Below are 27,506 nucleotides of genomic sequence, written 5' to 3'. Positions count from 1 at the left end.
AAGAAAAGATAAGGAAGCGAATGCATCGTACAATGAGCCAAAGCGGCACATAGTTCTTTCTGGGAAGAGAAACATCGTGGGAGTGGATGACAAGACAGACATGTCAAGAGATTATGTAAAGTTTGATGAAATTTCTCCATTCACAGTGAATATTGACCTGAGCATCCAGTTAAATGATGAAGATTTTCCATGGCTACGGCGCAAAGGGACACACGCAAAGAAAAAGTTTCACACCGAAAGATCTGGGATGTGATCGGCTTCACTATCATCACTTTCTTTTGTGTTTCACACCTAGGAGGGAATCTCTGTAATAGTTAGGGTAGCTAGTTATGTGTTTTGGCATTTGAAACGCGAAGAAATTTTATGTGCAAGCAAATTCTTTCATGCATTTACTGATTTTTTCAGCTAAATGACCCTGAAATTGAAAAGCATTTCAAATGAACTCAGAAAAGGTTAAAAGTTGGCATGGTATCATAATTTCACCCACATAGCATGTGCAAAAAAGTAGAGAGGGTTACCGCAAAAACTGGATGCACTTTGTGTACAAAATGGACAATCTCTTTTGAAGTATCAGGGTTTCGGACTAAAACTCATCCGTTACAAAGGCATTTCATTTTTTAAATAAGTAAGCATTACCAAATTGAATATAATGATAAAACACACTAATATTAAACATAAGAAAAAAGAATCACTGAAAAATCTATTTTCAAAGTTAAGTTATTCACAAACTAGTGATTCACACAAATTTCAAATAATTCAAAATTTAAACTATTCAAATTTGTAAACTACCGGTACTAACAGAAAGTTTGTAATTTTTTGTACCTAAAGCAAAAATATTCACAAAGAAACTCTAAATACAGCAAAAACAACTCAAAAATAAATAAAACAAAAATAAATAAAGCAAAAAATAAGGAAAAAAGCCCACCTACTGGGCCACATCGGCCTGCATACGACTAGAAACCCAAATTCTAGTTGGGCCAGGATGCAGGCCCGCTAGCCCAGTAGGCCCAACAGGGCATCGCAGCACAAGTAGGCCTAGATGGCCTGCTTAAGAGAGGAGCTCGAGACAGCAGCGACGGCGGGGCTTATAAGCAGGTGCGAGTGCCCCTCGGCTAGCGAGGTGGGACTAAACTTTTGCGCCCCTCACCTGGCAGCGCACACCCTTTAGTACCGGGTCGTGGCTCCAACCGGTACTAAAGGGGGGGCCTTTAGTACCGGTTGGCTCCACGACCCGGTACTAAAGGGGGTGCGGTTCCCGCCGCTTCGCCTGGCCAAAACAGACCTTTAGTACCGGTTGGTGGCTCCAACCGGTACTAAAGGTGGGTTCTATATAAGAAAACACTTCAAAAAAATTGTCAGTTTCTCATCTCTCCCTGCTTCTTTCTCCCTTGCCCCATCGCCGCCGCCCCTCACCGCCGCCCCTCGTCGCAGCCCCCCGTCGCCGTCCCTGTCGCCGCGCCGTGCCCCATCACCACGCCACGCCCCGTCCTCCCATCGTCTCCGCCCGGCACATCCCCGTCCCCATCGTCGCCGCCCCGTCCCCGTCGTCGCCGCCCCGTCCCCGTCGCCGTCTCCGTCCCCCTCGCCGCCCACCGTCGTCGCGCCTCGCCGGTGAGCTCCTGCCTCAGCCGCCAACCACACACACACAATATTAGTTTTGGTTATAGTTATTAGAAATGTTAGTTATATAGAATTATTAGAAATGTTAGTTTTAGTTATATAGAATTATTAGAAATGTTAGTTTTATTTATAGAAATGTTAGTTATATAGAAATGTTAGTTATATAGAAATGTTAGTTATATAGAAATGTTAGTTATATTAGAAATGTTAGTTACATAGAAATGTTAGTTATATAGAAATGTTTTTTAGTTATAGAAATATTAGAAATGTTAGTTTTATTTATAGAAATATTAGAAATGTTAGTTTTAGTTATAAAATTTAGAATTTGCATATATGAAATCACAATCCATCATTTAAAAATGTTACTTTACTTTCGCGGCATATAGTATTTGTTGTCGACGATGCCCGGCCCGCATCCTCGCCGTCGACCCGTTCGCGATGACGTCCTGCTTCAGAGGACCCATGTCCGGGACTGGGCTCCGCCGGGCTGGCACTGGGAGGTGCTACGTTCAGGGGTGCGACGCTTGGTGAGGAACCCGGCCCCAGGTCCCGTCGTCGACCCTCATCTCCTTTGGTGGCGTTCGCATGGGCCACTTTCGGTGCGGAGGGAGCCGGCCCTGCCGGAGGTGGTACGTCGCCGTGTCAGGGAGGAGGACGAGCACGTCCATCGCTACATGGCTGCTATGGACGTCAGGTTCTCCAATACCTGGCAGGTTCTTCGGGGAGATCACCCGAGCTATGATCTAGTGATGGTTCCTTCACTTTAGTTGTCCACCGCCTAGATTACTCTCTAGTATTCGATCTTTATTAGCTAGCTAGCTAGCTAGCTAGTGATGTATTCGATATATAATATTCGAGATGATTTATTCGAGATTATATATATTATTCGAGACGATGTATTTGAGATTATGTCTATTATTCGAGACGATGTATTCGGGATTATATTCGATGATGCTTATTATGTACTATGATTGATTCAGTTTTTCCTTATTAATTGATTGCATCCATGCATTGTAATTTGAATATATTTCTTTTGGATTAGTTAAACAAAACCTATGGCGGACAATACTGGCAGAGAGGGAGAAGAGGCCCTGTTAAATATCATACGCAATCCTCGCGGGCCAGATGATGATCAGAATGAAGAAGATTATGACGGCTCCGAATATCTAAACAACACCGGGGAGGGTGATATGATATTCGATCGCGACGACCGAATTGATGAAGTCATGAACTATGAACATGACGAAGAAAATGTTGATCTTGAAACAACAAAGACCGGCGAGGTATATATATTTATATAAGCAGGCATCTGGTGATCATCACATGTTTTAAATGACTTGAAGATATATTAACGAATCGATCTTTCTTCTTTCAGCCATCCGGATCGAGCAAATCTTCAGGCAATAGGAAACGAGGCCCGAACAAAAAGTTGAAGGAGAGTGTAAAGTACAATATCAAGGCCATCAAACCTAATGGCGAACCATTAGCGCCTAAGAAGATTGCGGACAAGTTCATTTGTCAGTGCGGAGTTCTTATGAAGGACCAACTCCCGATGTCCCTTCAAGAATGGAGAGAGCCAGCAAAGCCACGTCTAGGAGTTACTTTTGTCGACGACAAACAAAAACTTCTACTTTGGGAAACACTCATGGAACATTTCACCCTACCAGATCATTTCACAGATGCAGATGTGGAGAAAGTCAAGGACGCTGCTCTTAGGAAGATGGCGGTTGCATTCAAGAACCACAAGATTCGTGAATGGGCCAAGTACGTTAAGGGAGGAAGGAAGACTCCAGTATTCGAGGGAACACTAGAGAAGCAAAGTGCTCACTGGGACGATTTCGTGAAATTCAAGGATTCGTAATTATCTAAGGAATGGTCGAGAATAAACAAGGCCAATGCTGCAAAAAAGGATAAGTTCCATAAGTTGGGGCCAGGTGGCTATGCGGTGGGAATGCCTAAGTGGGATAAGTTTGTGAAAGAGATGCTGGATGCAGGTGTCACTCCAGAAACATTGAGCTGGCCCCCCAGGTGCAGGACTTGGTTCTATGCGCATGGGGGGGAGTTGGACCCGAAGACAGGCAAAGTTTCGAAGAAGGCATGTCTGGACGGAGTCGAAGATAAGCTACTTGTTGCAATAGAAGAGGCTCGATCGGGGGTGTTCGAGCCCAACAGAGAGAATGACGAGCTTACGCGTGCCCTAGGAAATCCTGAACACCCGGGAAGAACACGAGGCATAGGCGCTATTCCGTGGTATGAGGGGTTTTCGGGCTGGAAGGCCGACTACAGAACCCCGTGCGAGGAAGAAGATTGCGGAGGAGAAGAAGAGGAAGACGGAGGAGGAGCAGAGGAAGCTAGACTATGAACGCCTTCAAGGCCTAGAATCAGTGCATGCAGACTTGGCAGTCAAATTCCAGCGGCAGCAGGAGCAGATCGACTCACTTAGCCAGCAAAGGGGGTCTCAGCAGCTAGCGGATGATCCACCATTGGATAGCACCGTCCCATCCATGCCGAGAAGCAGTGTGGGTTCCGCCCCGGGCGACGCATTGCTGGATAGCTACCCAGTGGATGACATCATGGAGAACACTAACTGCGAGCTACACTTCAAAATGAAGAACATATCCATGAAGGTGGCGGACGCCCCTGCTTTTACAAATCCCCCCGAGGCAACCTTCCATTGCAACCCGATTCCAGCGGGCTATGCTCGTGTCTTGATTGATGAGGTGGTTGACCAATATTCGGGGCTAGAGCTTGACATTCCTGGAGGTGATGATGAGCACACACTGGGAGAGGCCAACCATCGTATCATCCTATGGAGAAAGGATTGCATCATCTTTCGAAGGCCACTGACACCGCGTCATCCGACTCCTCGTCGAAGTCTGCCACCGAGTCAGCAGACTCCCGCTCCTCCAAGTCCACCAACGCGTCAGGCCACTCCTCCTCTAAGTTCGGCACAGCTTCAGGCCACTCCTCCTCCTCCAAGTCCGGCAAAGCGTCAGGCCACTCCTCCTCCTCCAAGTCCGGCAAAGCGTCAGGCCACTCCTCCTCCAAGTCTGGCACAGCTTCAGGCCACTCCTCCTCCTCCAACTCAGCCACGTCAGCCGTCTTCGCCGCCTCAGCAATCACGGAAGAGAACCGCCTCAGCTATGGTGCGTAGCGGTACAAGTCGAGGTAGTACTGGAGGTACAGGCGGAGGCAAGCGATTTCAATATGGTCCAAGCCTCGCGCCTCTTCCGCAGAGGCCTTACGACAAGTCTGAGGAGGAAAACATAGCCATATCAAAGGCCGAGGTGGAAGCCCATTTTGCACCGAAACCGCCACTGCCGCCAAGGGAGAAAGTGCCTGTGGAAAAGATTGACCACTTCATTCATATGGCTTAGAGCACCAGCTCCCAAGCCTGTTGACACAGACTATGAGCGCCACATCAAGAAGTTAAATCGAGCACGTCTACAGAAAGAGGCGAGCTCGAGCTCGAGCAAATCAGCTGGCAAAAGGAGCGATAAAACCGTTCCCCAGCTGGGAGAACAGGCGGCGCAATCAACCCCCCCGCTTGTTGTGCCAACAACACATGAGAGTAGGCGCGCCCAATATTATTGTGGGCAAACCGTTAACGTTCCCGGGGTGGGCGATGTGGTAATAACCGAGGAGCATATTGCGCAGGCTGAAACGATCGGGATCACTGTTGGACAACTCCTCGATATCGAGCCCATGTCCCCGACTAGAGAGGAGGAAATAAAACGGAAATATGTCCGGGGCCAACCTTTGGTCGAGCCAGACGAGGTCAATAAGCTCCCAACGAGAATGTGTGAATTGCATCAATGGTACATGGACATTACCAAGATTTCCAATCGAGAGTCCCTCATGGTGAATGTCAAGAAGGATCATTACTACCATGAGAAAGCTGTGACCATTGAGTATTCAGAACTATTTCAGCTATACAATCAAGACGCACTCGACAAATCTATTGTCAGTTGCTATTGTCTATAAGTGATTTCTTTCTGTAATTTAAGTCTCAAGCTAGCTGTAGTGATCATTTTGATCAATCATTACCTGTAATTATCCTCACTATATTCTTTTCTATGGTATTATGCAATATTCTTTTCTGTGGTATTATGCAGGATGAAGATTTATGAAATGAAAAAAGGTGGATGCTATGGCATTGGGTTCGTTGACCCAAATACCATTAATGAATACACATGGAAAATAGATTCATATTACGAAAAAAATGTAGAGGAAAGCATGCTAGAGTTCTTCAAGCACCTCAAATACAATGAAGATATACTACTTCCTTACAACTTCGAGTGAGTCACACTGTCTTGTACTACAAATTCTGTTTTTGCCTACTAGCTAGCTACATGTTTTTGCTTACATATGCCCGCTTAATTAAGACATGCAAACGTGTGTGCATGCAGATTTCACTGGATCTTGTTAATCATTAAAGTTGATGAAGGAACAGTTGAAGTACTAGACTCACTACTTAAGAAAGCAAGTGACTACACCATCGTGAAGGGGATAGTCAATAGGTAATTTCAATCATTATTAACTATATCTTGTCCTATTTAATTAGTTCGTCATTTCTTGATAACAACTATTTAATAACCCATTTATTCATTTTCTTTGTCGGCAGGCAGGGCTTGGGCAAAGTTCATCAGGGTCACTCCAGGCCCATGGAAACAAAATCTGAAATGGTATCGACCCCAGGTAAGTAATTAAGTAGTACTAGCTAGCTGCCATCTCTTTAATTATCATGCTTGATTAATTATTATCTGATCAAATTCCATTCTCGTAAAGGCCCTAAACCCCTTAAGCAGGCGCCGGGGAATAATCTGTGTGCATACTACGTTTGCGAGAACATTCGCATGATGGCGTCCGAAAGGAGCAAATCTCAAAGACAGGAGTGGGTACGTTTGTCAGAACACTATTCACAATTTTTACACCATTATCGATATCTAGTCACACAACTAATACACATGCATATTGATCTCCTTCTTAACAGTTCAGAGAGGTGCGGGAGAAGCTCCTAACAGAGGACCGCATAGAAGCAATTCAACAGAAAATAGCGTGATTTTTGCTCGACCAGGTCATAGATCCCAAAGGAGAATACTATTACCCGCTACCGCCCCCATGAAACCACTTCCAATTGTTATCGTGCTCCGAAGGCACCAATTAGGCTAATGCCACTGGCTCTGAAGGCACCAATTAGGAGAAATTGTGTATATATATATACATGTGTGAATTAATTAATGGTGGTTGTGAGACATTCGATGATATATATATATATAATGATCGGTTCTACTAGAAATTCTATTTATATATATGCATAACGTGTACAATATGTAGTATCGTAAAATACCAGCAAACGAAAAAGAATTAAATGGAAAACACAAAATTAAATGAAAAAGAAATCATAAACCCAAACCCCCCAACCTTTTAATACCGGTTGGTGACACCAACCGGTACTAAAGGGCTCCCTGCCCCCGAAGCTGGCTCGTGCCACGTGGTTGCCCTTTAGCACCGGTTCATGCTGAACCGGTACTAAAGGGGGGGGGGGGCTTTAGTGCCTATACTTTAGCGCCGGTTACCAAATTGGCACTAAAGGGCCTTACGAACTGGTGCTATTGCCCGGTTCTGCACTAGTGTATGACACTACTTCTATGTTATTTTGCACTATGAAGGTAGTAATTTAGACTAGTGTCATATGCATGACACTAGTCTAAGTTATTCTCCACTATGACCAGCCTAAGTCATCTTAGGTTGTGCACCACGAACTAGGCGAATGGGAAAACAAGAGAACTTAATGCCTTTTTGCTAATTAATAGCATCACATGCAATGAACTAACCACTGCATGTCATATTTGGTAGTTTCAAGTCATTCAAAGCATGCACGGTTCACATCTCTTATTGGTTGATATGTCATGAAATAAGAAACGAGAAGTAAGTTAACGTACCGTGCCTAAGTGTTTTGGGATTATTTGATTTTCATAAGGTGACTTACACACCTAGACGGAGGGAGTATATGACATCAAATTGGTATACTATGAAAGTACATTTCAAAATAGATCTAGTGATATTAATTTAGTGTCATAAATGCTAGTACTTTTCCCTATAAAGTTGGTCAAAGTTTTAAAACTTTGACCTAAAACAAAAGCTAGAAGTATACTTAGGTGGTGTTTGGTTCTCTAGTCCTAGGACTTTTTCTAGTCTCAAATAAAAAGTCCCTTGTCCCTAAAAAGTCCATCCCTGTTTGTTTCCAGAGACTAAAAAGTCACTAGTCCCTTCCTAGAGATTATTAAATAACCATGTTGCCCCTAGTATATAGAAAAATAACAATCAAACAACATCATGGGGTGGCGGGCCAATGGGTGCATGGAGGAGCATTATGGAGAAGTCCCAAAAAGTCCTAAAAAGACTTTTCTTGAGAGTCTTCTTCATTTAGTCCCAAATGCCTGGTTTAGTCCCTAAAAAGTCCCTCCCGTTTGGTAAAAAACGGGGTGTTTGTTTCCAGGGGCTTTTTTGTGTAGAGACTAGAAAAAGTCCCTCTTAGAGACTTTTTTTATCAAACGGGAGGGAATTTTTAGGGACTAAACTAGGCATTTGGGACTAAATGAAAAAGACTCTCAAGAAGAGTCTTTTTTGGACTTTTCCAACAATACCCCTTCATGCACCTATTGGCCCGCCACCCCATGGTATTGTTCAATTGTTATTTTTCTATATACTAGGGACAACATGGTCATTTAATAACCTCTAGGAAGGGACTAGAGACTTTTTAGTCTCTGGAAACAAACAGGAAGGGACTTTTTAAGAACTAGAGACTTTTTAGTTGGGACTAAAAAAAATCTTAGGACTAGATAACCAAACACCACCAAAGTCTCTAAAAGAGACTTTTTCTAGTCCTTACAAAAAAAGTCTCTAAAAACAAACACCCCTTATTCGCGGAGGGAGAAAGTACACGGGATCGGTTAGGCTCCCGAGCCCTGCCGCCAATACACGTCGTGATTGCAGCCAATGGATCGGTTAGGCTCAGTCAGCACTGAATTGGGACTTGATTGGTAGCATGCAGCCATCATTGCATGCCAATACCATTTACTGTTGCCACACTTTCAAAACTCACGTAATTAGCATTAATGCTTTGCCATGACCTCCGAGTTTCACCGACCTAGTAGAACTGAGTATCTGCAGGTCTCCTGCGTATTTTTCACTCGGACGGGTTGAGGCACACCACTCGGACATGCATGACGTACAGATCATGTTCTATGCACTCGGACGAGTGTTGGATAACTCACACGCTCCGTGTGACCCACTTCGCGAGACGTGTCTACATTATTCAGATGTCCCAAGTGTCGTTGCTCCGCGAGACACATTTACTTCACACAAGCGCGTCGTGCGTCGTTATTTCACGGGACACGTCTACTTTACTCGGATGTCCCGCACATAATCACTTCGCGGGACGCGTCTACTTTTTTCGGACTACCGCAACGTCGCCACTCCATGGAAAGCCTCTACTTTACTTGGACGCCTCGCGCATAGTCACTTCGTGAGACGCATCTACTTCACACGGGCACGCCGCGCGTCGTCACTTCGCAGGATGTGTCTACTTCACTCGGATGCCCCGCCATGGTCACTCTACGGGATGCGTCTACTTTACTCGGATGCCCCGCGCATCGTCACTCTACGGGACGCGTCTATTTCACTCGGACGCCCCGCGCATCATCACTCCATGGGAGACCTCTACATCATTCGGACATCCCGAGCGTCGTCATTCTGCGGGAAGCGTCTACTTCACTCGGTCACTACGTGCGTCGCCACTCCGCTGGATGTGTCTTCAACACTCGGCCGCCCCGCGCGTCGTCACTTGCTTCGTCACCTCATCATCATTTGGCTGCCCCGCGCGTCGTCATTTGGTTGGTCACCTCATCACCACTCGGCCGCCCCGCGCGTCGTTACTCGGTTGATCACCTCATCACCACTCGACCGCCCCGCGCGTCGCCATCGGTTGGTCACCTCATCACCATTCGGCCACCCCACGCGCCGCCACTCGGTTGGTTACCTCATCATCATTCTGCCGCCCCGCGCGTTGCCATCGATTGGTCACCTCATCACTACTCTGCCGCCCCGTGCGTCGCCACTTGGTTGGTCACCTCATCACTACTCGACTGTCCCGCACGTTGTCACTTGGTTGGTCACCTCATCACCACTCGGTCGCCCCGCGTGTCATTACTTGGTTGGTCATTACCACTCGACCGCACCGCGCGTCGCCATCGGTTGGTCACTTCATCACCACTCGCCCACCCCGCGCGTCGCCACTTGGTTGGTCACCTCATCACCACTCGGCCGCCCCGCGCGTAGCCATTGGTTGGTCACATCATCACCACTCGGCCGCCCTGCGTGTCGTTACTCGGTTGGTTACCTCATCACCACTCGGCCGCCCCGCGCGTCACCATCGGTTGGTCACCTCATCACCAGTCGGTCACCCCGTGCGTCGCCACTCGGTTGGTTATCTCATAACCACTCGGCCGCCCCGCGCGTTGCCATCGGTTGGTTACCTCATCACTACTTGGCCGCCCCGCGCGTCGCCACTTGGTTGGTCACCTCATCACCACTCGTCCGCCCCGCGCGTCGTCACTTGGTTGCTCACCTCATCACCACTCGCTCGCCCCACGCGTCATTACTCAGTTGGTCACCTCATCACCACTCGACCGCCCCGCGCATCGCCATCGATTGGTCACTTCATCACCACTCGACCGTCCCGCGCACCCTCACTTGGTTGGTCACCTCATCACCACTTGGCCGCCCCGCGCGTCGCCATTGGTTGGTCACCTCATCACCACTCGGCCGCTTCGCGCGTCGCCGTCGGTTGGTCACCTCACCACCACTCGGTCGCCCCACGCGTTGCCATCCGTTGGTCACCTCATCACTACTCGGCCGCCCCGCGCATCGCCACTTGGTTGGTTACCTCGTCACCACTCGGCCGCCCCGCGCGTTGCCACTTGATTGGTCACCTCATCATCACTCGGCAGCCCCGCGCGTCATTACTTGGTTGGTCACCTCATCACCACTCGGCCGCCTCACGCGTCGCCATCGGTTGGTCACCTCATCACCACTCGGATGCCCCAAGCGTCGCCACTCGGTTGGTCACCTCATCACCACTCGGCCGTCCCCGCGTTGCCATCGGTTGGTCACCTCATCACCACTCGGTCGCCCCACGCGTCGCCATCGGTTGGTCACCTCATCACCACTCGGCCGCCCCGCGCATCGTAATCGGTTGGTCACCTCATCACCACTCGGCCGCCCCGCGCGTCGCTATCGGTTGGTCACCTCATCACCACTCGGCCGCCCCGCGCGTCACCATCAGTTGGTCACCTCGTCACCACTCGGTCGCCCCGCGCGTCGCCTCTCAGTTGGTCACCTCACCACACTCCGCCGCCACGCGCGTTGCCATCGGTTGGTCACCTCATCACCACTCGGGCGCCCCGCGCATCGCCACTCGGTTGGTCACCTCATAACCACTCGGCCGCCCCGCGCGTCGCCATTCGGTTGGTCACCTCATAACCACTTGGCTGCTCCGTGCGTCGCCACTCGGTTGGTCACCTCATCATCACTCGGCCGCCCCGCGCGTCGTCGTTCAGTTGGTCACCTCATCACCACTCGGCCGCCCCGCGCGTCGCCATTCAGTTGTGCACGTCTTCACCCCTCGGCCGCCCCGCGCATCACCATTCGGTTGTGCACGTCTTCACCACCCGGCCGCCCCGCGCGTTGCCATCGGTTCACCACTCGGCCACTCGCGCGCCTTCAGACAGCTAAGTCATTCTACGTGCACTACATTCTGTTATTTCTGCGTTCCCGAGTATCCTGTAATTCACACTTCACGTTCACCCGGGCCACGCCACCGTGTGTACCTCTACGCTCGGCTGCTTATTTTCACATACTTGCTTAGTACTGCTTATGTGACTCCCGAGTCCAATTTCCATTTTTCGCATACATCATTCATGAACACTATGTGTCATTCTTCATTTCGAGTTTGCATCGGTCCTCCGGGGCCGCAACTCAGTCAAAACACTACACTTCCATTTTATTTGAGCCAGTATTCCAATGGGTTCAGTCAGATCCTTCACTTCGACAAGTGCGAATGGATCCTTCGCTCTTTCAGACTCTTGCTGGTTAACCAGCAAGCCCCTTGCACTCCCAGCGGATGTCTATGGGTGTCATTCACACAAATCATTTCAGCACACATCAAATTTCCTCGAGAAATTATTACATTGGCTTCTGCTATTTTTCATGCACAAGTTACACGACCACTCGACGGCCCTATGCGCCAACTTCATCTCTACTCAGACTCGGTCACCATACCGGTCTTAGCGCACCACAACACCGACCTTGTCGCTCTGTTGACTTCAAACACATCCGGCCAACCCCTCTGTGGAATCCTCTTCATCGTATCAATGATATAGACCTCGTTAGGCATGAGACAGATAAGTCCCTTTTATAATTAAACTTCACACTTCACTCCCTTCCGAGTGTGCGTCTTTCGAGCATCACTCGGAAGCTTCTCCTCACCTTTACCCGAGTCCGACTCGATGAATTGCATATCATCCATTCAAAACTATATTTCTCGTATTCCGACATGTCTGTTGTCGAAGCCTGTAGTACGCTCGGAGACTATACCGCACTTGGGGGCTGCATCTCATTTGGAATGACACTCTCCTGAGTGGTCGAGTACTTCATCACCAGTCAGATCGTTCACTTCAACAAGTGCATTTGATCCGTCACTTTGAAAAGTTTTATAATCACCCAGGCGCTCTATGCGCCATCTTCATTCCTACTCAGACTCAGTTGTCACGCCGGTCTTGTTGTATCGCAACCACACTACACCGACCTCGTCACTACATCAGCTTCAAAAGCATCTGGCTAACTCCTTCGAAGACCATTTCAGCCACTTGGCTGGACATGTAGTCCTTCACTTGGCCACCTCGCGCATTCTGACTCGACCGCCCCACGAGGTGCCACTCCATTGTGCACGTCTTCACCACTCGGCCGCCCCGCGCATCGTCACTCTATTGTACACATCCGTACCCCTCGGCCACCCCACATGTCGCCACTTGGCTGGATATGTAGTCCTACATTCGACCACCTCGCACGTCATCATCACTCGGCTGCCCCACGCGTCGACACTCGGTTGTGCACGTCTTCACCACTCAGCCACCCCGCGCGTTGCCACTCAGTTGTGCATGTCTTCATCATTCGACCACCTCGCACATCATGACTTAGCCGCCCCGTGCATCGCCACTCAGTTGGGCACGTCTTCACCACTCGGCCGCTCCGCGCGTCGCCACTCGGTTGTGCACGTCTTCACCACTCGGACCGCCCTGTGTGTCGTCACTCGGTTGTACGCATCATTGCCCCTCGGCTACCTCGCGCGCCACCATCAGTTGGACATGTCTTTACCTCTACACCCCCAACACAGGAACGACTAAGTTACTCATATGATCAAACCTCATATCACACTTTGTAGCAAGCTTACCTCTTTCGAACATCACTCGGGGGCTACGCACATCCATTGGCCATGCCGCCCTCAGGGGTTACGCCCATTGATCACATCAGGAATATCTTTCTGACCATACATGCTTGGTCCGCCAAAAATCTATAAGGGTAGTACTGTCCACTCGGACGATCGCCCAAATCATTACCTGAAGTCATCTTCAGGACTGCAAAAGGGTGAAAACGACGCTCCTCTACGGATACACTTGGCCCTATCCTAGGCTCCAAGGCGTCAGTTTCACAAACTTGGACTCAGAGATGGCATGTGTTGGTGTTCCCCTGGGATAATGAGTGGCCTCTCTCCGGAGAGTCAGCCCACACACTAGCCTCGCCACTCAGGTTTCATGGCACGTCCATGTCAGACCACTAGTCCATCTCCTTCGGGAGACATACGAGTACCACCAAGTTTCTCCTTGCAGTCAACATACCCCGATCAGTCGGGAAGTACGTCCACTCGGAAAAATACCCCTTTCATGCAAAAGGGTCAAAATGAAGCTCTCCTACGGATACAATGTACTCTTACAAATACCCCTTTCATGCAAAATCTAACGGTCAATATAAGAAGTACTACTGGAACAATTACTCCCTGGAGTGTCCAGCTTTTTTCTATAGTCGGCAGTTTCAAAGCCAAATTCATTCACCGTGTCGAGAGCACGAAGATTCACCTGCTTGACTGAGTTCCAGGCTGAATTTACTCCGTGCCAAGTGCACGAAGATCAGTCCGACTGACTCAGCTCCAGGCTGAGCTTATTTGCCATGTCAAGCGCCTGAAGATGCATCTGATTGACTCAATTTCATACTGAAAGATATTTACCGTGTTGACTGCGTGGTGGTTTACCTGGAGACTTAAACCCTTTGACCGACTTATCTTGTCCGATAGAGGCTCGGGGACTACACCCAGTGGGTGCACTCAGCATGCCCCCACTGGAAGAGAACTCAGAAAGAAACATTTTGCTCGATGCAAGACCATCTCCAGATCACCCAAGTGCTACTCGACTTCCAAGTCAAGGAAGGGCAAGCTAGACCAGTACCAGATCCTCAAGTAATACTCGACCTCCGAGTCGGAGAGGAACAAGTTCTATCAGTACCAGTTAAGAAGATTTTTAGTTCTCTCAGATCCCCGCCGACTGCCCGCAGTCGACGGCGGTCTCGGGGACTACACCCAGTGGGTGCACTTAGCGTGCCCCCACTGGAGTAATCTCCACTCGATACGGCCCGGCCGGTCCGAGTGGCGAACAACAAACAAACATGTTCTAAGGCTCCCGTCGGCTACCAAAAAAATTGCTATAAGGTGAGTTTAACGCTCCTCCGTGAACATGTTTTGAGCCTTCTTCTAGGACTCAAAGCGTGAAACTCATAAGTATGGATCTCCAACCGACTTGTATTGATGTTCCTCCGGGATAAGAATGGCATCTCTCCGAGACAGCAGGCCATGCGTCAATCTTGTTGCACAGATTTAATGATACACCCATACTCTGATCACGAGTTAACCTCTTCTGAGAGATGAACGAATGTCACCAAGTTCCTCCTCGCAGGAACCTACCCTCGATCAGTCGGGAAGTGCAATGCCGAAATCCATTGAGATTTTGTTCAAACCTTGGTTGTCTGAAAGCACGATGACAGGTACCGAGTATTTCTGTAATCACTCGGGCCAAATTGTGTCTTTCACAAACTCGTTCTGCAAAATCGCAATCGATTCGGGGGCTAATGTTGGGGATACACATAACAGGTAGGCCCACGAAGGGTCGAAATATCATAAAGCATGGGGTCCACACAACATGTGGGTCCAGATAAATTTCATACATGCATATTATCCACTCGGACAAGCAAGATACCATCCACTCGACCATACGACTCACTTGGGTATACGAAGACCAGCAAACAACAAAGCAGTCAAAGCATCATTCACATAGTGAAGGCTTGGTAGTGAGCTGACATTATGGCATTCATGCCCCACTTTGTAACATAGGAGGTGGGGGGGTGGCGCACTCTATATAAGCCACCCCCACTAGACTCGAGGCTTTTTCCTCTCTCATTCTTCTCCCTATAATCTCTCGCCATTAGTCTCAGAACTTAGCTTTGGCATGGGGATCTGTTCCTTCTCTCTCTCATTGTAATCTCTGGATACATAGTCAGATAAAGCAAAGCCTCTCCGGAGCATGAGACGTAGGATTGTTATCTCCACCATGAGAGGCCCAAACTCGCTAAACCATCGTGTCACCCATTTGCATCTTGATAGATCATGATCCTTTATCCTACCCCTCTCTTATTGTCGGAATCATTCCCACGACAACGTGCACCCTGGCTATTTATTGTGCTAAGAGTAACTCCAGCAGAGTAGTCATAATTATTTTTTGAGGAATCACAGGGGAGAGTTCTCCCACTTCAATATATATTGCTCAAAAGCGGCAAAAGCCAAGAGTCATCCCTAGGCTTTTGTTGATCTGGTTTATAGGAAAAAACAGATCAAAAATCTTAACAAGTTGATCCCATTTATGAAGAAAATCGGGTTGAAAACCATACAAGTATCAAAGTTAAAGAAGAGAATAGATGGACGCCCAAGAGAAGGCACGATCTAGTTAGCAGATAGAAAGACAATCACCATGAGAGGCACAAGTACATGAGGGGTGCCCTCAAGGGATCATAATACCAAGACTCTACAAATAGCCTAACACATCACACCGGCGCGCATACCGAACCCCACGGCACAACAGAGGATCATACACAATCAACGAGTGCCAAACCTTAACACAAACCTTGATTAAGAGCTCCGGCACGGGAAGTCAGGACGATTAGCAAGTTGGGGAGGTTTCATTCAGTCGTCATTGAGCAAAGGTGAACGAAGACGACACCAAGAGCCTGAAGCTCGCTGCAACACAATGACAACGAAGGGAGGGTCTTGAGCATGCACAACAACATGACAGAGATCACACAAAGGCCAAATGAAGAGAAACAATGAAGAAAACACCGCCATCGGTCCTGAGCTGACCACACCACCACCACTAAATGCACCACCCTCAACCACACGCAGCAACACAAACCGTCATTTGGGTCTCTAAGATGCCGCCTCCAAGGAGGTAGACATGTAGTGTTGTGGAGGACACAACACCGTCATCCGACCCGGCAAGCCAGATCTTAGGTTTTCATTCGAAGACCACAGAGCAAAGTACTAATATAAGGAGTTGGAGCTCCACAACGACACCTCCTGCGATGAAAGCAATGTCCATGGGCGTTGTTACTACCGACATTAACATAGTAAATGTAGGGATCTCACCCGGAGTTTGAGCACATCACCTGTTCCAGCGGTCCTGGAACCTGGGTTTCCCCAAAGTCACGACACTGATGGCGAACTCAACATTACCACGACACCTTCAAGAAGGGTCTACGACGCCTCAGGGCATCACCGTCGCAGGATCTCAGAAAGCACGACATTCGTTGGGTTGAGCGGACACATCCTAAGTGTCGATTGATCTAGATAGACTACTCACCTGCACAAGCACAAGCATTGTGTCCCAGCCGCCCTATCGCTGCACAGTCCAGAGCCATACCACCACCGCCACCAACCTCCCCCTTCTATCATGACTAGTCGTGCTCCCATGATAATCCACCACCATGCCACTAAGAAGAAGCCACCGACACGCCCAGCAGCTCGTAGCCAAAGCTACGAGTGAGTCCTGGCAGGCCTGAGCCACCATTCATGCCAGATCTAGGCAGTTGATGAGTGATATTTTGCACTCATTTCAACCTTGTTTAAACCGCGATATTTCACTAAAAGAGAGAGATATTCGCTCCGATATTTTCACTAATGACTAATGAATGCAAAGAATTTCACATATTCTCTCTTTAATATTTTTCCCATGGGAAATGGGCTAAAAAGGGAAGGAAGGAAAATGGAGAAGAAACAAATCATCAGGAGGCGTCATAAGGACTCCAAAGCAAAAGACGACATTCCATGCGACCGCAAGTGCTCACATAAGCGGTCGTTTGGCACGGAAACCGAGGCAACTCATCCACCTGAACAACTTTTATTAAGGGGACCCCATTGAAATGTCAATAGACGGAGCAGAGGAGGAGTGTCAAGCACAACCACAACCCATTCATCTTCATTTTCATCCACAAACCCTAGTTGCGCCATTTTCACCTCCATAGCCATCTCCACCACCACAACCCTCTCTCATCTAGTTCATACTTGTAATCATGTATCGCACAAGGCATCTATTGTAAGGCATATTGCAATCGATCAATCTCAAGATGCGTTCTTTAATTATTTCTTCTTGCGATCTAATCTCCATATGTGAGTAATCCGGTAAGGTATGGGGGTGAGGCATGAGCCTTGCAGCCCCAGGTATTTGGTGAAGGTATCAATGAAATCCTTTGACACAACGTCTTGTATGTGTAAAATAAAATTGCATTGTGAAGTTTCTCTCGTCTTGTCCGTGATCTTCATTGATACGTCTCCAATGTATCTATAATTTTTTATTGTTCCATGCTATTATATTATCTGTTTTAGATGTTTTATATGCATTAATATGTTATTTTATATGATTTTTGGGACTAATCTATTAACCTAGAGCCCAGTGCCAGTTTATGTTTTCCTTGTTTTTGAGTTTCACAGAAAAGGAATACCAAACGGAGTCCAAATGGAATAAAACTTTCGCCATGATTTTTCTTGGACCAGAAGACACCCAGGAGACTTGGAGTACAAGTCAGAGGAGCCTCGAGGCGGCCACTAGGGTGGAGGGCACGCCCAGGGGGGCGAGGCGCGCCCCCCGACCTTATGGGCCCCTCGTAGCTCCCCTGACCTAATTCTTTCGCCTATATATACTCTTATACCCCAAAAACATCTAGGGGAGCCACGAAACCACTTTTCCACCACTACAACCTTCTGTACCCGTGAGATCCCATCTCGGGGCCTTTTCTGGCATCCTGCCGGAGGGGGAATCGATCATAGAGGGCTTCTACATCAACACCATTGCCTCTCCGATGAAGCGTGAGTAGTTTATTTCAGACCTACGTGTCCATAGCTAGTAGCTAGATGGCTTCTTCTCTCTCTTTGATTCTCAATACAAAGTCTTCCTCGATGTTCTTGGAGATCTATTCAATGTAATACTCTTCTGCGGTGTGTTTGCCGAGATCCGATGAATTGTGGATTTATGATCAGCTTATCTATGAATATGATTTGAATCTCCTCTGAATTCTTATATGCATGATTTGATATCTTTGCAAGTCTCTTCGAACTATCGATTTGGTTTGGCCAACTAGATTGGTTTTTCTTGCAATGGGAGAAGTGCTTAGCTTTGGGTTCAATCTTGCGGTGTCCTTTCCCAGTGACAGTAGGGGCAGCAAGGCACGTATTGTATTATTGCCATCGAGGATAACAGGATGGGGTTTTCATCATATTTCTTGAGTTAATCCCGCTACATCATGTCATCTTGCTTAATGCGTTATTATGTTCTTATGAACTTAATACTCTAGATGTAGGTAAGAGTCAGTCAATGTGTGGAGTAATAGTAGTAGCTGCAGAATCATTTCGATCTACTTGACACGGACGTGATGCCTACATTCATGATCATTGCCTTAGATATTGTCATAAATTTGCGTTTTTCTATCAATTGCTCGGCAGTAATTTGTTCACCCATCATAATAATTTCTATCTTGAGAGTAGCCTCTAGTGAAACCTATGCCCCCCGGGTCTATTTTACATCATATTAGTTTCCCATCAACTTGCTAATTTATGTCGCCGTTCCCTTACTTTGCAATCTTTTACTTTCCATTCCATAAACAAAAATATTACTTTACCGTTTATCCATCTCTATCTGATCTCACTTTGCGAATAACCGTGAAGGGATTGACAACCCCTTTGTCACGTTGGTTGCAAGTTGGTGTTTTTTTGTGCAGGTATTCAGTGGCTTGTTGCGTAGTCTCCTACTAGATTGATACCTTGGTTCTCAAAGCTGAGGGAAATACTTATGCTCCTTTGCTGCATCACCCTTTCCTCTTCAAGAGAAAATCAACACAAGCTCAAGAGGTAGCAAGAAGGATTTCTGACGCCGTTGCCGAGGATATCTACACCAAGCCAAGACATACCAAGTACCCATCATAAACTCTCATCTCTCGCATTGCATTATTCGCCATTCGCCTCTCGTTTTCCTCTCCCCCACTTCTAAAATGATTTTCGAAAAGATTTTCCCTTTTCTCCGCCCTCTTTCCGTTCGTCTTTTTGTTTGCCTTTATGTCTTACTAGGCTCGTTTCCCTGTTTGGTTGGAATAATTGTGTATTTATTGCAAATCAGAGAACCTAGGGCTTATGGATCCTCATCCACTTGCTAATCTTTTTAAGAGATACAATTATTATGAACCAATTGCTAGTGAGTTTTGTGCACTAGATTATCTTTATGAAGTTTTGCTTGAAATTCTTGAATCTGAAAATTGTGATGAAGAAATTTATGAATTGATTCACGATACCTCCTTGAATAAAAAGCATGATTGCAATGGTTTTAATATAAATTCTATTAATGTCAATTATGTTAATGATATGCAAAACCCTAAGCTTGGGGATGCTTGTTTTGCTATGTCCGCTACTTATTGAAATGATCATGATTGGGGTGACTCTTTGTGAAGTCCGGTTAGTTAAGTTACAGTAACCCTCTGCTAACGATGCCACGTCACCCCGATTACTGTTGTTAATCTCGCGGTGAATCAAGTCCCGTTCAAATTCAAATTCAAATAACAAGTGAAATTCTAAACTTCTCAAACATGAGCACTAAAATGTTCAAATTGTAGCAAATAAGTCATGGGTAATATTGGTGGAGAAATCACACTTTTATAAAGTATCCAAATGCTCTAAAATAAATAAACGATGGCTTAAACTATTAATTTAATGCTTTTATAATAGTACATATGTTCTAAGTAAAATTATTTGGGTACCAAACTTTTGCTGGCAGCAGTATATTTAGAAGAGCTAATTTAGATTCTAATTATATAATTTACAAAATTAAAGTAAAAGAGAAACTAGAAAAAAAACAGAAAAGGAAAAAACTAAACTAAACCAAAAACATAATAAGCAAAAGATCCCCCCCTCCCGTGGGCCGTTCGGCCCAACCGGGCCACCAGGCCGGCCTACCCCCACTCCTTTCCATAACCCCCTAGGAAACCCTAGCCCAACCGAACCCCACTTCCCCCACGAACCCGTCTCCCCTCGCTCCTCCTCCCAAACGTGATCTAGATCGGGGTGCCTTGCCCCCGCGCCCATCGCCGGTGTCTCGTCGTCCCTGACGCCCATCACCGACCACCGCCACCCGGAGTTGCGTTGCCGCCCTCCTCCTCGCTGGACGCCATCGTCGTCGTCCTCACCAACGTCGCCGTCGTCCCCGACATCCTTCACGTGCCTCACTGCCCCGAATCCTATGGCCCCCTGTGAGCTCCCCTTCTCCTCACCCGGTCATTGCGCACGGGCCGTCTCGCACGCGCACGCCGCTCCTAGCCCGCTTCCTGCCGCGCGCCTCCTCCTTCGGCCTCTCTCCGCTTCCCTGCCTCCGACCCGCTCCGGCTGCGCCCTGGCCGCTCTTGTGCGCGCCCTCGCGCCGGCCCGCGCCCTCCTGGCCTCGCCTCTGCCTCGCCGCGCGAGCACGCGCCGCATCGCCTGCGCCCTGCTGCCGCTCGCTGCAGCCGTCTTGCTCCGCCGCCGCGCTGGCCGCCTCCCCGCATCTCGCTGCCTCCCCTGCGCCACCTAGTCACGCCGCCAGCCTCTGCCGCGCCGCGCCGGCTCCGCTCTCTGCTGTTGCGGCTCGCCCCCACTACCGCGCCCCGCCTTGGCTCCTTGCCCTGCCGTTGCCCGCCTCCCCCTCGCCTGCAGCCGGGCCCAGCCCGCCTCGCCGGCGCTGGCGCGAGCGCCTGCGGCGGCCGCTCGAGTTCGCTCGTTAACGGGCGCCTGCCTGTCGTCCTCCTACCTGTCGTCCTCCTGCCCGTAACTCGCTAAAGCCCCCTGTGCCTATGACATGGGAACCCACGCCCAGAATGTTTAATAAAAAAATATTTTTTAAATAATAATAATAAATAAAAATATTAACTTAATTAATTATGTCTAATTAACCTAATTAACTAAACCTAATTAATCTGTTAATTGAACTAATTAACTAGGTTAATTAGTCGTGAGTCAATGACATGTGGGCCCCGTGTCCAATTTTTATTAACTGTTGACCAGTCAACAATTGATTGGTCAAATGCTGACTGGACCCCCTTGACCCCACCTGCCAGCCACACATGCATTCTGTTGGGTACAATTCTGTGTACCCATAGCAATTTAATGTTTAATTTTCAAATTAAAACAATTTAGAAAATGATTTAAAACTTTTAAAATTAATATAAAATAAACCGTAGCTCGGATGAAAATACTTTGTAGATGAAAGTTGATCAAACGATGAGACGAATCCGGATACACAGCCCATTCGTCCGCCACACACCCCTAGCATAGCAAACACACAACTTTTCCCCTTTGGTTCATCTGTCCAAAAACGCGAAACACCAGGGATACTTTCCCGGATGTTTCCCCGCGTCACCGGTATCACCTCCTACTACGTTAGGGCACTCCTAGCACTGTTACTTGTCATGCCATGCATCGATATGCATCTGTTTGCACTGTATTCATTGTTTCTTCCCCCTCTTCTCTCCGGTAGACTTCGAGACTGACGTCGCTGCTGGTGCCCCGACCGACTACCGTGTTGACGACCCATCCTTCTTGCCAGAGCAACCAGGCAAGCCCCCCTTGATCACCAGATATCGCCTATTCTTCTCTCTACTGCTTGCATTAGAGTAGTGTAGCATGTTACTGCTTTTCGTTAATCCTATCCTGATGCATAGCCTGTCTTTGCTACTATTGTTGTTACCTTTACCTGCAATCCTAAATCCTTAGTATAGGATGCTAGAATTCCATCAGTGGCCCTACATTCTTGTCTGTCTGCCATGCTATACTATCGGGCCGTGATCACTCGGGAAGTGATCACAGGTATATACTTATATATAATATATGATGCTTGTGGTGACTAAAGTCGGGTCGGCTCGTGGAGTACCCGCGAGTGATTCACGGAATTGGACTAAAAGGACGTTTGTCCCGAGGACCCTTTGAGTGGATCTTTGTGGCGGAGTGACAGGGCAGGTTGAGACCACCTAGGAGAGAGGTGGGCCTGGCCCTGGTCGGCGTCCGCGGTTACATCAATTAACACGCTTAACGAGATCTTGGTATTTGATTTGAGTCTAGCCACTGGCCTATATGCACTAACCAATTACGCGGGAACAGTTATGGGCACTCGACGTCGTGGTATCAGGCGAAGCCTTCTTGACGTCAGTTGTCGCAACCAGATGCTGGAGTCTAGGAGCCAGAGGATCCCGATGATGATTCTACGTTGAGTTCGACTTCGAGGAGTAGTTAGGAGGTCCAAGGCAGGAGGCCTTGCCTTTTTAATCGTTGCTACTTTTGTGCTAGCCTTCTTAAGGCAGACTTGTTTAACTTATGTATGTACTCAAATATTTTTGCTTCCGCTGACTCTTGTGTTTTTGAGCTTACGTATTCGAGCCCTCGAGGCCCCTGGCTTGTAATATAAAGCTTGTATTATTTTCAATTTGTGTCTAGAGTTGTGTTGTGATATCTTCCCGTGAGTCCTTGATCTTGATCGTACACATTTGCGTGTATGATTAGTGTACGGTTGAATCGAGGGCGTCACATTCTTCTTACCACCTTGAAAATTTATTTAAGCCCCATGATGAATTTGAGATTGATAATAATGTTTGCAAATAATATTGAAAGTGGATTTGGAAGAGTGTCGACTTTAGATCCCACATATTTGGAGAATATTCAATCTTATGAAATTTTTGATAAAAGTGGGTTCAAAGAGATCATGACTTTATTTTATGATATTCCCACTATTTTGGAAGAGTGTCAACTTTGCATGCATGTGGATCATGAAGAGAATATTTTATGTGATAGTTATATTGTTGAATATGAATATGATACCACATGTAATTATTATGAGAGAGGAAAATATGGTTATAGAAATTTTCATGTTACAAAATTACCTCTTGTTATGTTGAGGTTGCTATTGTTTCTTTCTTCTTCCATGCATATGCTAGTTTTTGCTTGTCATGATAATTTGTTTGCTTATAAAATGTCTATGAATAGGAAGTATGTTAGACTTAGATGTGTTTGTCACATGTTTTATGATGCTCTCTTTGTGCTTCAACTCTTGTCTTTCACGTGAGCATCATTGAAATTATCAATGCCTAGCTAGGGGCGTTAAACAATAGCGCTTGTTGGGAGGCAACCCAATTTTATTTTTGTTCTTGCTTTTTAGGTCTTGTTTTGCTTTGAATAAATCATCTAGCCTATGGTTAGATGTGTTTTTGTGTTTTACTTAGTGTTTGTGCCAAGTAAGACCTTTGGGATAGCTTACTATGATAGTTAATTTGATCCTGCTGAAAAACATAAACTTTTACGCCCAGGAGATTAGTTTTAATTCTTAACGGAAGCGTGATAAAATGCTGATTCTTTTAGATGAGGATTAATAAACAAATCATCTAGGACTTTCTAATTTCTCGGAATTTTTGGAGTTACAGAATTATTCAGAATCTCCAGATTGCTATAGACTATTCTGTTTTTGACAGATTCTGTTTTCGCGTGTTGTTTGCTTATTTTGATGCATCTATGGCTAGTATCGGGGGGTATGAACCATGTAAAAGTTGGAATACAGTAGATATTACACCAATATAAATAAATAATGAGTTCACAACAGTACCAAAAGTGGTGATTTATTTTCTTATACTGATGAAGCTTACGAGATTTTCTGTTGGACTTTTGTGTTGTGAAGTTTTCAAGTTTTGGGTAAGGATTTGATGGACTATGGGATAAGGAGTGGAAAGAGCCTAAGCTTGGGGATGCCCAAGGCACCCCAAGGTAATATTCAAGGATGTCAAAAAGCCTAAGCTTGGGGATGCCCGGTAAGGTATCCCCTCTTTTTGTCTTCGTCTATCGGTAACTTTACTTGGGGCTATATTTTATTCACCACATGATACATGTTTTGCTTGGAGCGTCTTGTATGATTTGAGTCTTTGCTTTTTAGTTTGCCACAATCATCCTTGCTGTACACACCTTTTGAGAGAGACATGCATGAATCGTGATTTATTAGAATGCTCTATGTGCTTCACTTATATTTTTTGAGCTAGGCAAATTTGCTCTAGTACTTCACTTATATCTTTTTAGAGCATGGTGGTGGTTTATTTTGTAGAAATTGATGAACTCTCGTACTTCACTTATATTATTTCGAGAGTCTTTAAACAACATGGTAATTTGCTTTGGTTATAAAATTAGTCCTAATATGATAGGCATCCAGGAGGGATATAATAAAAAAATTCATATAAAGTGCATTCAATACTATGAGAAGTTTGATTCCTTATGATTGTTTTGAGATATGAAGATGGTGATATTAGAGTCGTGCTAGTAAGTAGTTTTGAATTTGAGAAATACTTGTGTTAAGGTTTGTGAGTCCCGTAGCATGCATGTATGGTGAACCGTTATGTAACGAAGTTGGAGCATGAGATGTTTTTCCATTGTCCTCCTTATGAGTGGCGGTCGGGGACCGTCTGGGGCAGCGACAAAAACAAACTAAACTCCCTAGTTAACCTCGCCTCGGCCATCATCGACCACTACTACATGAAGATGAAGAATGAGAGCAATAAGGACAGGAACACTGATAACCCATAAGTATAGGGGATCCTAACAGTTTTCGAGGGTAGAGTATTCAACCCAAATTTATTGATTCAACACAAGGGGATCCAAAGAATATTCTCAAGTATTAGCAGCTGAGTTGTCAATTCAAGCACACCTGGAAACTTAATATCTGCAACAAAGTATTTAGTAGCAAAGTAATATGATAGTAGTGGTAACGGTAGCAAAAGGTAATGATAACAAAAGTAATGTTTTTGGTATTTTGTAGTGATTGTAACAATAGCAACAGAAAAGTAAATAACCGAAGATTAATATATGGAAAGCTCGTAGGCAATGGATCGGTGATAGAGAATTATGCCGGATGTGGTTCATCATGTAACAGTCATAACCTAGGGTGACACAGAACTAGCTCCAATTCATCAATGTAATGTAGGCATTTATTCCGAATATAGTAATATGTGCTTATGGAAAAGAACTTGCATGACATCTTTTGTCCTACCCTCTCGTGGCAGCGGGGTCCTAGCGGAAACTAAGGGATATTAAGGCCTCCTTTTAATAGAGTACCAGACCAAAGCATTAACACATAGTGAATACATGAACTCCTCAAACTACGGTCATCACCAGGAGTGGTCCCGATTATTGTCACTTCGGGGTTGCCGGATCATAACACATAGTAGGTGACTATAGACTTGCAAGATAGGATCAAGAACTCACATATATTCATGAAAACATAATAGGTTCAGATCTTAAATCATGGCACTCGGTCCCTAGTGACAAGCATTAAGCATAGCAAAGTCATAGCAACATCAATCTCACAACATAGTGGACACTAGGGATCAAACCCTATGACGGTGTCCTGGACTAGGGGGTACTCACCACGTCGTCTCCCGATCTATTAGATTGGGCCAAGGACCCCCGTGGCCGTATACTCATGGGCCAGTTCAGATGGCTACCGCATACAAGGAAGATTCCACAAGACTTGGCGATCAAGACAAGGACTTCTCCCCACCGGCGTATTCGGCTAGGACTCTTGTTATCCTAGGCCTCCGGTGCATTATATAAACCAAGGCCAGGCTAGTCGATAGATACACAACATATACAACAATCATACCATAGGCTAGCTTCTAGGGTTTAGCCTCCTTGATCTCGTGGTAGATCTACTCTTGTACTACCCATATCATCAATATTAATCAAGCAGGACGTAGGGTTTCACCTTCATCAAGAGGGCCTGAACCTGGGTAAAACATCGTATTCCCTGCCTCCTGTTACCATCCGGCCTAGACGCACAGTTCGGGACCCCCTACCCGAGATCCGCCGGTTTTGACACCGACATTGGTGCTTTCATTGAGAGTTCCGCTGTGTGATCGACAAAAGGATCGATGGCTCGCCTGCAGATCAACTGCGACTTCGGCATCTTCGTCACCAGCTCGACTGGTCACCTTGGTTCGACCAAGAATTGCGCCCCGTGTTCGGATCACCATGTCCGGACGAGGGCCTTCATCAAACATCAACTCCGATCTCTATCAAGATCACGGAGGAATCATTTATGGAGCTCGGGGGCTCAATGTCAACATTGCCCTCAAGCGACCGTGCTGTTTTTCTGAACAGCGAACTCGTATCTGCCACCACCACCTCCTCGAGTATCGCTTTGGTGGAATTGTGCGGAATTGAGTCCACAACAACCCTGAAAAACTTCATCGAGTTCCGATGGAGGAATCTCTGGCAATCCACGATATACCGGAGCCCTGTCAAATCTGGACGAGAATTTGGATGAGTTTAGGGCGTGGGGTCCAGCTTCTAGCTCGGACGTCCTTTAGAAGATCCAACCATTGATCGGCTGCGGAATTCCTATATCTACCACCTCTCAAAATTTCGGCTAGATTCGACCGTCCAAACTCCGGGAACCTTCCGATTAGTGCATCACTTTTCGGATCTGTTTTCTGCGCGAAAACGAATCCGACCCGAGTTCATCTTTTTTATGAACAGGATTTCGGACATCTCTTTTGAAGGAAGTTTTGTATGGGGTATTGGGTTTTGTTCACGAACACATCCCACTGATTGTAAGATCTTTTGAACATGATCTTCAACATCATGCTGGTGTCAAACCAGTCTGGCAATATTACTCCACGGCTGCCGACCTGCGCTAGACACGGCGTCACTTTGTCGAGACGAGCTCAACTTCTTCGGATCATCATCTCGGCAAGCCGAACAAGAGCCCAGCATCGCGAAGGATAAATCATCACCAACATCGCCGCCCCACGGATTACACGGAGCGGGCATACTGACATCGCCGCACGGTCGCTTCATCAAGCCGGCATCGACCACATCACGACCTGCATCGACAGGGCCGCACTATTGCTTCTTCAAGCTGGTGTCCATCACGCCGACCTACTTCGACTCATCGGCTGACATCGAGGCTTCGACATCTCGGCTGGACCGGGGGCTTCGCCATCTCTTCATCAACCTACTCCGGACACTTCGGCGTCACTAGCCGACCAGCTCCGTCATGTTAGCTGGGCCGAGGGCTTTGCCTCGGCGAGTCAACCTTTACCAGCATTGCCATGCTGTCGTTTTATCGCCCATCAGGCAATGGGTGTGCGGAGCGGGTCCCAATTTTGGAATCACCTTCCTCCGGATT

This window comes from Triticum aestivum, chromosome 1A (assembly GCF_018294505.1).
Source record: "Triticum aestivum cultivar Chinese Spring chromosome 1A, IWGSC CS RefSeq v2.1, whole genome shotgun sequence".
Classification (NCBI taxonomy): Eukaryota; Viridiplantae; Streptophyta; class Magnoliopsida; order Poales; family Poaceae; genus Triticum; species Triticum aestivum.
The sequence above is the reverse complement of the archived record's forward strand: the minus strand, read 5'-3'. Positions refer to the sequence as shown.